At 45.4% G+C, this 11,529-nt stretch overlaps 1 long non-coding RNA gene across 1 annotated transcript; it reads left to right on the top strand.

The window, feature by feature from the left end:
• The first annotated feature begins 1,500 nt into the window (after positions 1–1,500).
• Positions 1,501–9,814, top strand: LOC129137060 (uncharacterized). Its single transcript, XR_008539215.2, has 3 exons — positions 1,501–1,727; positions 5,235–5,348; positions 7,378–9,814. It is a non-coding gene; the product is annotated as an uncharacterized LOC129137060 (long non-coding RNA).
• Positions 9,815–11,529: the final 1,715 nt, after the last annotated feature.

Raw genomic sequence — 11,529 nt, 5'->3', positions numbered from 1 at the left:
GAGTAAATGAATGGTTTAGGCAAATAATGTTATCCTGATCCTCTTACCTTAGTCAGTGAAAGCTGTATGCAATTTAAAGTATTTGTTTTCCTACCACAATCTAGGCACGTTCAAATATATATATATATATATACACACATATATATACACATACATATATATATACATATATATACACACATATATATACACATACATATATATATATACATATATATATTTTTTTGAGACAGAGTTTCGCTCTTATTGCCCAGGCTGGAGTGCAATGGCGCGACCGCGGCTCACTGCAACCTCTGTCTCCCGGGTAGCTGGGATTACAGGCGCCCGCCACCACGCCCGGTTAATTTTTTGTATTTTTAGTAGAGACGGGGTTTCACCATGTTGGCCAGGCTGGTCTCGAACTCCTCACCTCAGGTGATCCACCCACCTCCGCCTCCCAAAGTGCTGGCATTACAAGCGTGAGCCACCCAACCGGCCGGCCAGTTCAAATGTGTTAACCTCAGCGTATAATCAGCTTGGAGAATAGAAAGTCAAAGAAAGGCAAATCAATTTGCCAATTATTCTGAATGTGTGACATTAGCCTAAATCTACAGAGTCCCCAAACAAAAGAAGCACTCTTCAAAGTTAGCTAATGAAAATGAAGCATTTTAAATATTTTCAAAATGAATAAATTAAATACGACATAAAGGTTTTACCACATTGGTGTGAACAGATAGAATCAATAGTTAGATAAAGTGTGTTAAATATCAGGATATTAATGTATGGAGTTTTGGTTTGGGGACATGATTTATTACACGTCAGACCAGAATCAACGTAATAAATAGTCGTGTTGTAATGGAGTTCTACTAAGATCTAAAATGTCAAAACATTTCGGCAGAACTGTCATATGGAAATCAAAGCATATTCAAATGGGAGAAAATAGACCCCGCAAGTTTATTTATAGGCCTAGCAGTGTAACATTGGATAAGTAACTTCAACTGTTCACTCTTAGGATTTATTCTGATATTTAAAAGCCTGTCACAAGAAATGTGTTTCTGGATCGATTAAATATTGTGTATCAACCATATTAAAGGCTCTTCCTACACGCAGGGTGTTGTCCAGAAGAAAACGTGTTTTCTGTCAAACTGTAATTCCGGTTAATCCACCGCTCGTTTATTAAATGTAACTGAATCAGGGACAACCCACGGGGTATGTCCTGATATGCACATAACAACCCGTCGCAATGAAAATCCTGCCAGCAGCAGTAGATGACTCCGCTGCAGCGAGCTGCGAATAGGCACTGTGTCAAGGGTGGGGGAACTGCGGGCGCCGTGGGAGGACGCAGCTCAGGGCTGAACCGCCACACCCAGGTGACCGAGCTCACGCTGGGTAATTTGTCGGCCAGGCCCTCTGGCAGCCTGCCTCTTCACCGCGCCCCGCCGGCGGCCCCGCCTCCCTCCCCTCCCAGTTGCTGGCTGCCCCACCTCTTCCACACCCCAACTGCGGCCCCGCCTCCCGCCCGCCCACTTGCTGGTGGCCCCGCCTCTCCCACACCCCGCCGGCAGTCCCGCCTCTCCCCGACGCTTCCGCCGGCGGCCCAGTCCCTTGCCCTGGGACCCCAGCCTGTAGTGTTTGGAGACCCCGGCTCCTCTTCTATTTCTCTTGATCTGGGGTCCGGCTGGCGATAGTGTCCGCGGTGCGCCCCTTTCTCTTGGTCGTTTATGACCTCCACGTCGTCTTTTCTTCAGGTGCGTTGGGCCCCCTCCTCGGGTGTTCTCTCACGGCCCAGCAATCAGGGCCTGTGCGGCTCAAGTTCAGCCTCAGCTTTGTCTCGTACCCCTTCCCTGGTGAGAGCTGAGAACTCAAGGACCAGACTCAACCTGCCCACAAGCTTTCTTCCCTTACCAGGGCAGAAAGCCTTTTCGTATGACTCCATGCTCTTTAACGTCTCCAAAGGACTAATTTACAAACTTTTGAGCTCTATGGCATGGAGTTTTTTGTAGACAGATTGAGACATCCCATTTCAGATGAGGTTATTATCTACTCTGTTTAGTGCCACAAAATTAACTTTCATACAGGTTACTTTTTTTTTTTTTTTTTTTGAGACGGAGTCTTGCCCATACTGGAATGCAGTTGCACGTCTCGGCTTACTGCAACCTCCTCTTCCCGGGTTCAAGCGATTCTCCTGCCTTAGCCTCCTGAATAACTGGGACTACAGGCGCGCGCCACCAGGCCAGGCTAATTTTTGTATTTTTAGTAGAGATGGGGTTTCACCATGTTGGCCAGGCTGGCCTCGAACTCCTGCCCTCAAGTGATCCGCCTGCCGGGGCCTTACAAAGTGCTAGGATTACAGGCGTGAGCCACTGCGCGCGGCCGTATAGAGGTTACATTTTGAACAAGCAAAGCCCCATATAGCCAGACACGGCCTTGTTTTTTGCACTGTTAAAAAAGGTGCGGTGGCTCACGCCTGTAATCCCAGCACTTTGGGAGGCCGAGGCGGGCGGAACACGAGGTCAGGAGATCGAGACCATCCTGGCTAACACGGTGAAACCCCGTCTCTACTGAAAAAACAAACAAAAAAGCTGGGCGTGGTGGCGGGCTCCTGTAGTCCCAGCTACTTGAGAGGCTGAGGCAGGAGAATGGCGTGAACCCGGGAGCCGAAGCTTGCAGTGAGCTGAGATCGCGTCACTGCACTACAGCTTTGGCGACAGAGCGAGACTCCGTCTCAAAAAAAAAAAAAAAGCAAACGGCTGATTCGAGGTTGTGCATAACTGACTTAGCATTGGATACTATGCCGATCACTAATTCATAAAACAATACAGGTGAAATATATAGAATAGTAAAGTGGTGATTAGTGTGACTGATAGTGGTTCAATTTAAATAGTCATAAATTATGATGCACCAAATCAAAAGATTATAGGGCCACCTGGCCGGGAGCAGTGGCTCACACCTGTAATCCCGGCACTTTGGGAGGCGGGCAGATCACCTGAGGCCAGGAGTGCGAGACCAGCCTGGCCAACATGGTGAAACCCCCATCTCTACTAAAAATACAAAAATTAGCTGGGTGTGGTGAAGCCTGCCTGTAGTCCCAGCTACTCAGGAGGCTAAAGCAGGAGAATCATTTGAACTGGGAAGGTGGTGGTTGCAGTGAGCTGAGACACGCTACTGCACTCCAGCCTGGGAGACAGAGCAAGACTCTGTCTCAAATAATAATAATAATAAAAGATTATACTGCCACCAAAAACATAGTAACATGTGGGAAAGAAAAGCAAGACACAGATGTTTTATTTACAACATAATTATAATAAAAATAGGTATGCATGGCCGGGCATGGTGGCTCATGCCTGTAAGCCCAGCACTTTGGGAGGCTGAGGCGGGTGGATCACCTAAGATCAGGAGTTCGAGACCAGCCTGGCTAACATGGTGAAACCCCGTTTCTACTAAAAATACAAAAAATTAGCCGGGCATGGTGGCACGTGCCTGTAATCCCAGCTACTCTGGAGGCTGAGGCAGGAGAATCACTTGAACCCAGGAGGCGGAGGTTGCAATGAGCTGAGATCACACCATTGCACTCCGGCTTGGGCAAGCGGAGCGAAACTTCGTCTCAAAAAATAAATAAATAAATAACAAAAATAAAAATAGGTATGCATATAAATACAGATTGTAGAAGAATACAGAACTCAAACTAGAAAATCAGACTCTTCTTAGAGGATACTGAGGATGGTTCATCCCATTGGGGTGCCCTGTAGATACCTGGAGCTCTTTTGGTTCCTGCTCTGAGTTCTGCTTATCCAGGATTTTCTTCTGGGAACCTCCCTCTATTAGTTAGAGTACAGAGTATGCTGTAATAATAAAGAGACCCCAAAATATAGTGATTGAATTGAGATGGAAGCTTATTTCTCATCTAACAGTCCAGAGGTAGGAGTGGTGGAGGCTATAGGGTGGATCAGCTTCATTAATTCATCCATGGACTCTGCTGTTTTGGTTTTATTTTGGTTTGGTTTGGTTGTTTTTTTGTTTTGGTTTTTGTTTTGTTTTGTTTTCCAATCCTGCCCCTTCTGAATTCACTGGTTTCTTTCCTCGACCCTAGGTATTTTTCCTAATTTGCATGGTTAAAGATGGGGCACTGCAGTGGATCTGCACTGGCGCCACCTAGCGCTGGAAAGGCCAAAAGGGCCAAAGTAGAGGGCAACCGATTTCTTTTTAAGCAAGTGATGCAGAGGACACATACAACTTTCATTCATATTCCATTAGTGAGAACTTGACCACACTTGGTTGTAAGGAAATTCAGGCAATGTGGTCTCTAGCTGGGATTCATGTGCCCAAGTAGCAATGTATTAGCACTGTAAAAGGGGAGAACCGACTTTGGGGGACAACTAACATTTCATGGTCTGCCCATTTTCTTCTGACCAACTTCCTTGAGATAATTTTCTTTCTTCTGAATTTCCTAAAGAAAGGTTCGTTTACTTCAGTTTACAGACAGTCCTTGTTTGCTTCAATGTACCTTAACCGATGCCTCATTCTTCAGGCCCTAATTTAAATGATACCTCCTAAAAGAGGCTTACCTGACTACATTCTCAAAAGCAGGTGCCCCACCTGCTTCCTACCACCATTGTTCATATCTCAGTACTGTGCTTCCTTCACCGGTACTTATCACAGTTTGAAATTATAATTTTTTTTGCTAAGTTTTTGTCTGTCTCTTCCACTCTGTCTCTTTTCTTCACCACCACATCTCTACCACCTAGTACAGTGCCTGTCATTGGATAAGTAAAAAGTAAGTATTTGGTATTGAATGGATGAAATAGTAGTCAAGGATGACTCTGAGAGTTCTGAAGTGAGCAACTAAACATACTGATGAGCCAGGCACAGTGGCTCACGCCTGTAATCTCAGCACTTTGGGAGGCCGAGGCAGGTGGATCATGAGGTCAGGAGTTCAAGACCAGCCTGGCCAACATGGCGAAACCCCATCTTTACTGAAAATACAAAAATTAGCTGGGTGCGGTGGTGGGCACCTGTAATCCCAGCTACTGAGGAGGCTGAGGCAGGAGAATCACTTGAACCCAGGAGGCGGAGGTTGCAGTGAGCCGAGATCGTGCCACTGCACTCCAGCCTGGGCAACAGAGCAAGACTCTGTCTCGAAAAATAAATAAATAAACATATTGATAAAAAGAAAAAATGGGCAAGCTTGGAGGAAGAAGAGAAGATGATCAGTTTTGTTTGCAAATACTGAATTTGAAGTTTTGAATGATTTCAAGGTGACATCCAGAAGGCAACTAAAAATGTGAATCTGAAGCTCTGGAAACAGCATCAGATTGGAACTACAGATTTGAGAGCCTTGAGAATTGATTACATCACTCATGAAGAACACGGTGAGAGAACAGAGAACATTTAGGAGGGAACTGTAAGGAACAAAAACATTTGCTGGGTGGGCAGAAGAGAGAGCCTGGGAGGAAATATCAGGGGCTGTGAACAAGAACCAGGGAGAAGAAACGTTCAGGGAGGAAACAGCAGTCACAAGTGACAGAGATTGGTGGTAAATTACATCACCTATGTCAGAAAGGGTCCCTTAGACCTGCCAATTAGGAGGCTTGGGTATCGTAGCCTTAGCTAGAATAGTTTCAGTGGATTGGTGGGCTATGGACTGAAGATAGAAGGTTAAGAAGCAAATGTGGCAATTGTAGAACATGGTTTCAAGAAGTGCAGCCATGAAAACAACAGACAGATTTCATTTAGAAAGACAGGCAAGGTCAAAGGAGTTTTTTTGCTTTTTTTTTTTTTTTTTTTTTAGAAGAAGAAAGGCAGCTTGGAATCTGTATAAATGAAAGAGGGAGATAGGATGGGTAAAAATGATTGACGGAAGAATTTTGACCTACTGGGTTTGAGGTAGGAGGGGAAAACAGAAGGGTGCTCTTCTCTGAAGGTGTAAAGATAAATTTAGAGCGGGGAGAGCAGCAAAGAGTTGAAAAGTTTTTGTCTGTTGGCCTTCAATTTATCCATGAAGGAAGGAGCAACGTTATCTGCTACAAGGACGGAGGTGGCGGGGAAAGTCTGGACTGGTTTTTAGGAGACAAGGGGTGGGGGGTGAGGGGTGAGGGAAAGACAATAGATAAGAGGACAAACAGAAGGTCTGCTTTCGCAGATCTACTATGGTGGAAAATTATTTTTTCTTTCCTCCCCTCTATCCCTTCCTAACCTAAGCTTGTCGCAAAAAAGGCTTCAAGCTGCCAAATCCAAATTTTTCCACCTATATACCCCGATACTAGTTTTTTCTCCAAAAACAACGGGCAACTAACATGCAGGGCAGAGAAAACAAACAGTTGCCCCAGGCTTCCTTCGTTCGAATAGTGAAGACTGAGCTGGCCTCGGCACTGTGCAGACTCCCAACCTGTGCTACTGTGGGTTATTCTCCTTATAGTGCAGTCACCTCCTAAATGCTTGCTGAAAATAATGGAAGACTTCGAGCCAGATGTTTGCCTCTTAAGTAACGTCCCCCAAAAGATGCAGCACATATTTAAGGCCTGCTGAAGCAAGGAACGCTGACGGACCAGGTTATTGCGTTTTTCTCTTGCTGCGTGTCCGGACGCCACACTATGAGCATTAAGCGCATACTGACCAATTTCTGTTAAGCAGGAACGTGGTGTTTGGATCAAAACACAGGGAGCCGCGGCAGCAACCGCGCCGATAAGCTTCCGGGGTCCCAACCCTGTAAGGCAGAACGGCTGCCCAGCTTGGATGACGCCACACTAACGTAGCCTCCAGACCGCCCAGTGTGGGTGTGTCCAAGCCCACGTCGCCCGGCGTGGCTCCCCCCGTCCCCAATGACGTAACTGCACTGCAGCTTCTAGTAGCTTTTCGCAGCGTCTCCGACCGCCGGGCGCGGTGGCGCGTGCCTGTAGTCCCAGCTACTCGGGAGGCTGAGGTGGGAGGATCGCTTGAGCCCAGGAGTTCTGGGCTGTAGTGCGCTATGCCGATCGGGTGTCCGCACTAAGTTCGGCATCAATATGGTGACCTCCCGGGAGCGGGGGACCACCAGGTTGCCTAAGGAGGGGTGAACCGGCCCAGGTCGGAAACGGAGCAGGTCAAAACTCCCGTGCTGATCAGTAGTGGGATCGCGCCTGTGAATAGCCACTGCACTCCAGCCTGAGCAACATAGCGAGACCCCGTCTCTTTTGCCCCCCTCCCTAATTAAGGGTACCTTTGTAAGTAGTGTCTTTGAAGTTAAGAAGTTTGCCTCCTTTCCGGTTCATACGTATTAAGAAACATACTAATGTGCGCATTTAAAGACGAGTCCTCTCTTCCTCTAAAGGAAAAAATATATAGAGAAAGATGTTACTGAGGTTTATAGTTGGCTTTCTCTCTCCACTCTTATATTTATCCACTGTTTTACGTTTCCTTCAGCGCGAAAGCTCACCAGTTGACGGGATGCTTGGGGATTTGCAACCGCCTCATCGCTGCCCCCTACCGGCGCATATTCAAAACGTCTCTGCGAAAAGCTGTTATTACCCTCGGAGCCAACAGGGGCTGCTCGTTTACCCACAGACAGTCGGAAAAAATGGCCGCCGGATCACAGAGAGCAGAAAGTACGTTCTCTTAAAGAATTTCCAAGTTCTTCCCGCGGCCGTTCAGGATGCTGCTTGCAGTTACCAACACTATTCCCCTGCACTGAGCTGACCTGAGCTTCCCTGCCTACCTCCTGTCACGGATGTCACCTTCTTTCACCCCTGTCCTGTCAAGGTTTTTGCTTTAGAATGCTATAGACCAAAGACGGGCTAATCAACAGTCTTACACACAAATCCTTTCGTTCTACTTGGCTACAAGCAGGGCTAATCTTCCGAAGAGGAATCCCACTACTGCCTCCTTATAAGGGAAAAACTACTCTTAGAGGAACCCAGAACGCCCTGTGATGACAGAGGTGAGGGGCCAGCGCGGCAGAATGCACCACCCTGTCTCCTCGCTTGCTTCTCTCTCCGTCGGATTGCCAAAAAGGGAAGGGCACCTAGACTCCGAAAAGTAACTGAAGCAAAGGGAGTTTAAAGAACGCGCCCAGCCGCCTGGGTCTTGAACCCAGTGTTAATGAGAGCAAAAACCTCTGCATCCTCCACTGAGCTGTCCTTGAGCATGTCTCATAATCATGCTTCATTTTAAAAACAGAAGTAAGTGAATAAGCTATGAAAGAAGACAACCTTTAAATTTTTCAAAAGTTCTTGGTGGTCTGTGATTAGAAATTTCATCTATATGAAATAACTGTTTTGGAGGGCTTACTGTTAAATTCAGGCATTTTAGGGCCAGTGGAAATTGGTTAAGCATTCACATCAGTCTTAACATTAATCTACTGGGAGTTTAAAGACTCTAAGCACTAAACACAGATTTTCCTCACTGTCTATAAAATGAAAGAGGAAAGAAGCATTGTACTAAATTTTTTATAAAGCTAATTGTATTCCCTTTTTTTTTTTTGAGGTAGTTCATTGCATTTTGAACAAGGATAACTGTCAGAAAAGATCCTCTTTGAATAAAACAGATATCTCCCCCATGGCTGCTTCTGGGTCTGCCCTCTGCAACCGCATGGAATAGGTCTGATTCCAGTTCTTCAGGACAACTTTTCAAGAATTAAAAAATCACCTCCAAATGAATGCATTTTTACAAAATGAAAATAGGTAGAGATGCTATTTTAAAAAAAAAAACTTTACCTTCTCACCAACCTTAAAATAAGAAGCAAAATAATTTTGGTATATCTTTTTTTTTTTTTTTTTTTTTTTTTTTTTTTTTTTGAGACAGAGTCTTGCTCTGTCTCCCAGGCTGGAGTTCCGGGGAGCGATCTCTGCTCACTGCAACCTCTGCCTCCCGGGTTCAAGCGCTTCACCTGCCTCAAGCCTCCCGAGTAGCTGGGATTACAGGCACACACACACCAGCATGCCCGGCTAATTTTTGTATCTCTTGTTTTTCACTAAATGGATCCCTGAATTGGACCCAGAATGACTTAGCTATGGATGTAAGAACTGCTTTTGAGTAGCTGCCTCCATTAGCCCTGGGGTTCCTACTTCCTGAGTACCATGACCTCTGGGATAACTCAGCTTTGTGGAACTGAGGTGCAATAGGCAGCATAATGACCCCCTCCCCAAAGATATCTATGTGCTAACTAACCAAGGAATGTGGACAGCCCCCCTGAAGCTGGAAAAGGCAAGGAAAGGGATTCTCTTCAAGAGTTTCCAGAAGGAATGCAGCCCTCTTCACCCATTTGGTACTTCTGATCTCCAGAACTCTTAAATAATAAATTTGGCCGCATGTAGTGGCTCACACCTGTAATTCCCAGCACTTTGAGAGGCCAAGGAAGGTGGATTGCTTGAGCTCAGGATTTGGAGACCAGCCTGCACAAAATGGTGAAACCCTGTCTCTACAAAAAATATGAAAATTAACCATGTGTGGTAGTATGTGCCTGTAGTCTCAGCTACCAGGGAGGCTGAGGTGGGAGGATCACCTGAGCCCAGGAGGTTGAGGCTGCAGTGAGTTGTTAGTGTCCCACTGCATTCCAGCCAAGGGGACAGAGTGAGACCCCATCTCAATAATAATAATAATAAATTTATGTTGTTTAAGCCTCTAAATTTGTGGTAATTTGATACAGCAAATTACCACAGAATAGGAAAGTAATACATGGGGGGAATCAAGCTCAGTCTGTAACTGACAAAACTCTGAGAGGACAGAAAGGTATCCTTTCAGTAACTGTCTTCTCGAACTCCTGACCTCAAGTGATGCACCTACCTCAACCGTGCCCAGCCAGTAACTGTGTTCTTTAACATACTTATACTTTAAAAAAAAAAACAACTTTTAAGTTGAACACATTTTCACATTGATATTTTTTTCTGTGTGTGTGTGTGTGTGTGTGGACTACACTTTTAAGGTTTTAATTATGTTTAGGGTTAAGATTAGGGTTATGGTGGAATATTTTTGACATATGGTGACTTTAAACTTTTATGGGCTGGGCGCAGTGGCTCACGCCTGTAATCCTAACACTTTGGGAGGCCGAGGCGGGCAGATCACCTGAGGTCGGGAGTTCAAGACCAGCCTGACCAACATGGAGAAACCCCCATCTGTAATAAAAATACAAAATTAGCCAGGTGTGGTGGTACATGCCTATAATCCCAGCTACTGGGGAGACTGAGGCAGGAGAATCGCTTGAACCCGGGAGGCAGAGGCTGAGGTGAGCCAAGAGTGAGCCATTGCACTGTCAGCCTGGGCAACAAGAGTGAAACTCAGTGTCAAAAACAAAACAAAACAAAACAAAAACAATACCCCTTTAATGTATTCAGATCTGTTAATCTAATCATTTATGTTTTCTGCTTTTGGTGTTTTGCTTTGAATGGTCTCACCCATGCCAAGAGGATATAAATATTCACATAAATGTTTATGACTTTTATCTTTTAGAGTATGTACTTCACTGATTTAAAAATAACATCCTAGGCCGGGCACAGTGGCTCACGCCTGTAATCCTAGCACTTTGGGAAGCTGAGGCAGGCGGATCACGAGGTCAGGAGTTTGAGACCAGCCTGACCAACATGGCGAAACCCTGTCTCTACTAAAAATACAAAAATTAGCTGGGTGTGGTGGTGTATGCCTGTAATCCCAGCTACTGAGGAGGCTGAGACAGGAGAATTACTTGGACCCGGGAGGTGGAGGTTGCAGTGAGCCGAGATTGTGCCACTGCACCCTAGTCTGGCAGTCTGGGTGACAGAGTGATACTCTGTCTCAAAAAAAAAAAATACATAAATAAAATAATATTCCTTGTCCAAAACAATGTTTTCTTATTCTAAAACTCTATTTTTTTTTTAAGAGATGGAGTCTTGCTCCGTCACCAGGCTGGATTGCAGTGGCATGATCATAGATCATAGCTCACTGCAGCCTCACTCCTGGGCTCAAGCCTTTTGTCACAGCCTTCCAAGCAATTGGAACTATAGGCACATGCCACCATGCCCAGGTTAAATTTGTTTACTAGTAATATGAGAACTGTTAAAAAAAAAAAAACTTTCAGACAAATTAAATTTTTCAGAGTTTTTTTTGACCAAAGAATGATTCATGAACAGGACAGCACTCAGAACCAGAAGAGATTCAGAGCATTCCACATTGTGGGCAGAGACTATTCACAGATAGAGAAGGGAAGTGAGATACTGAAACAGCTTGATTGGTTACAGCCAAGTATTTGCCTTATTTGGACATGGTTTGCTCAATTAACAGCCTATGATTAGCTGAAGCTTGGCAGCTGTGATGGCTGAGACAGCTATTTGTTACAAGAATATACTCGTAAGCTTTCGATTTGTTTACGTATCAAATTGGATTGTTGTTCAGTATTAAGGGACTCAAGGTACAGCAGCAGCCTTAGGCCAAATTTAATGTAGCGGAACTCTTACTTTCTTTTTTTTTTTTTTTTTTTTTTGAGACGGGGTCTTTCTCTGTCACCCAGGCTAGAGTGCAGCAATCTCGGCTCACTGCAACCTCCACCTTCTGGGTTCAAGCGATTCTCCTGCCTCAGCCTCCCGAGTAACTGGGATTATAGGCGCC

Source organism: Pan troglodytes, chromosome 15 (assembly GCF_028858775.2).
Source record: "Pan troglodytes isolate AG18354 chromosome 15, NHGRI_mPanTro3-v2.0_pri, whole genome shotgun sequence".
Lineage (NCBI taxonomy): Eukaryota > Metazoa > Chordata > Mammalia > Primates > Hominidae > Pan > Pan troglodytes.
This window is presented reverse-complemented; position numbering and strand designations above follow the sequence as displayed.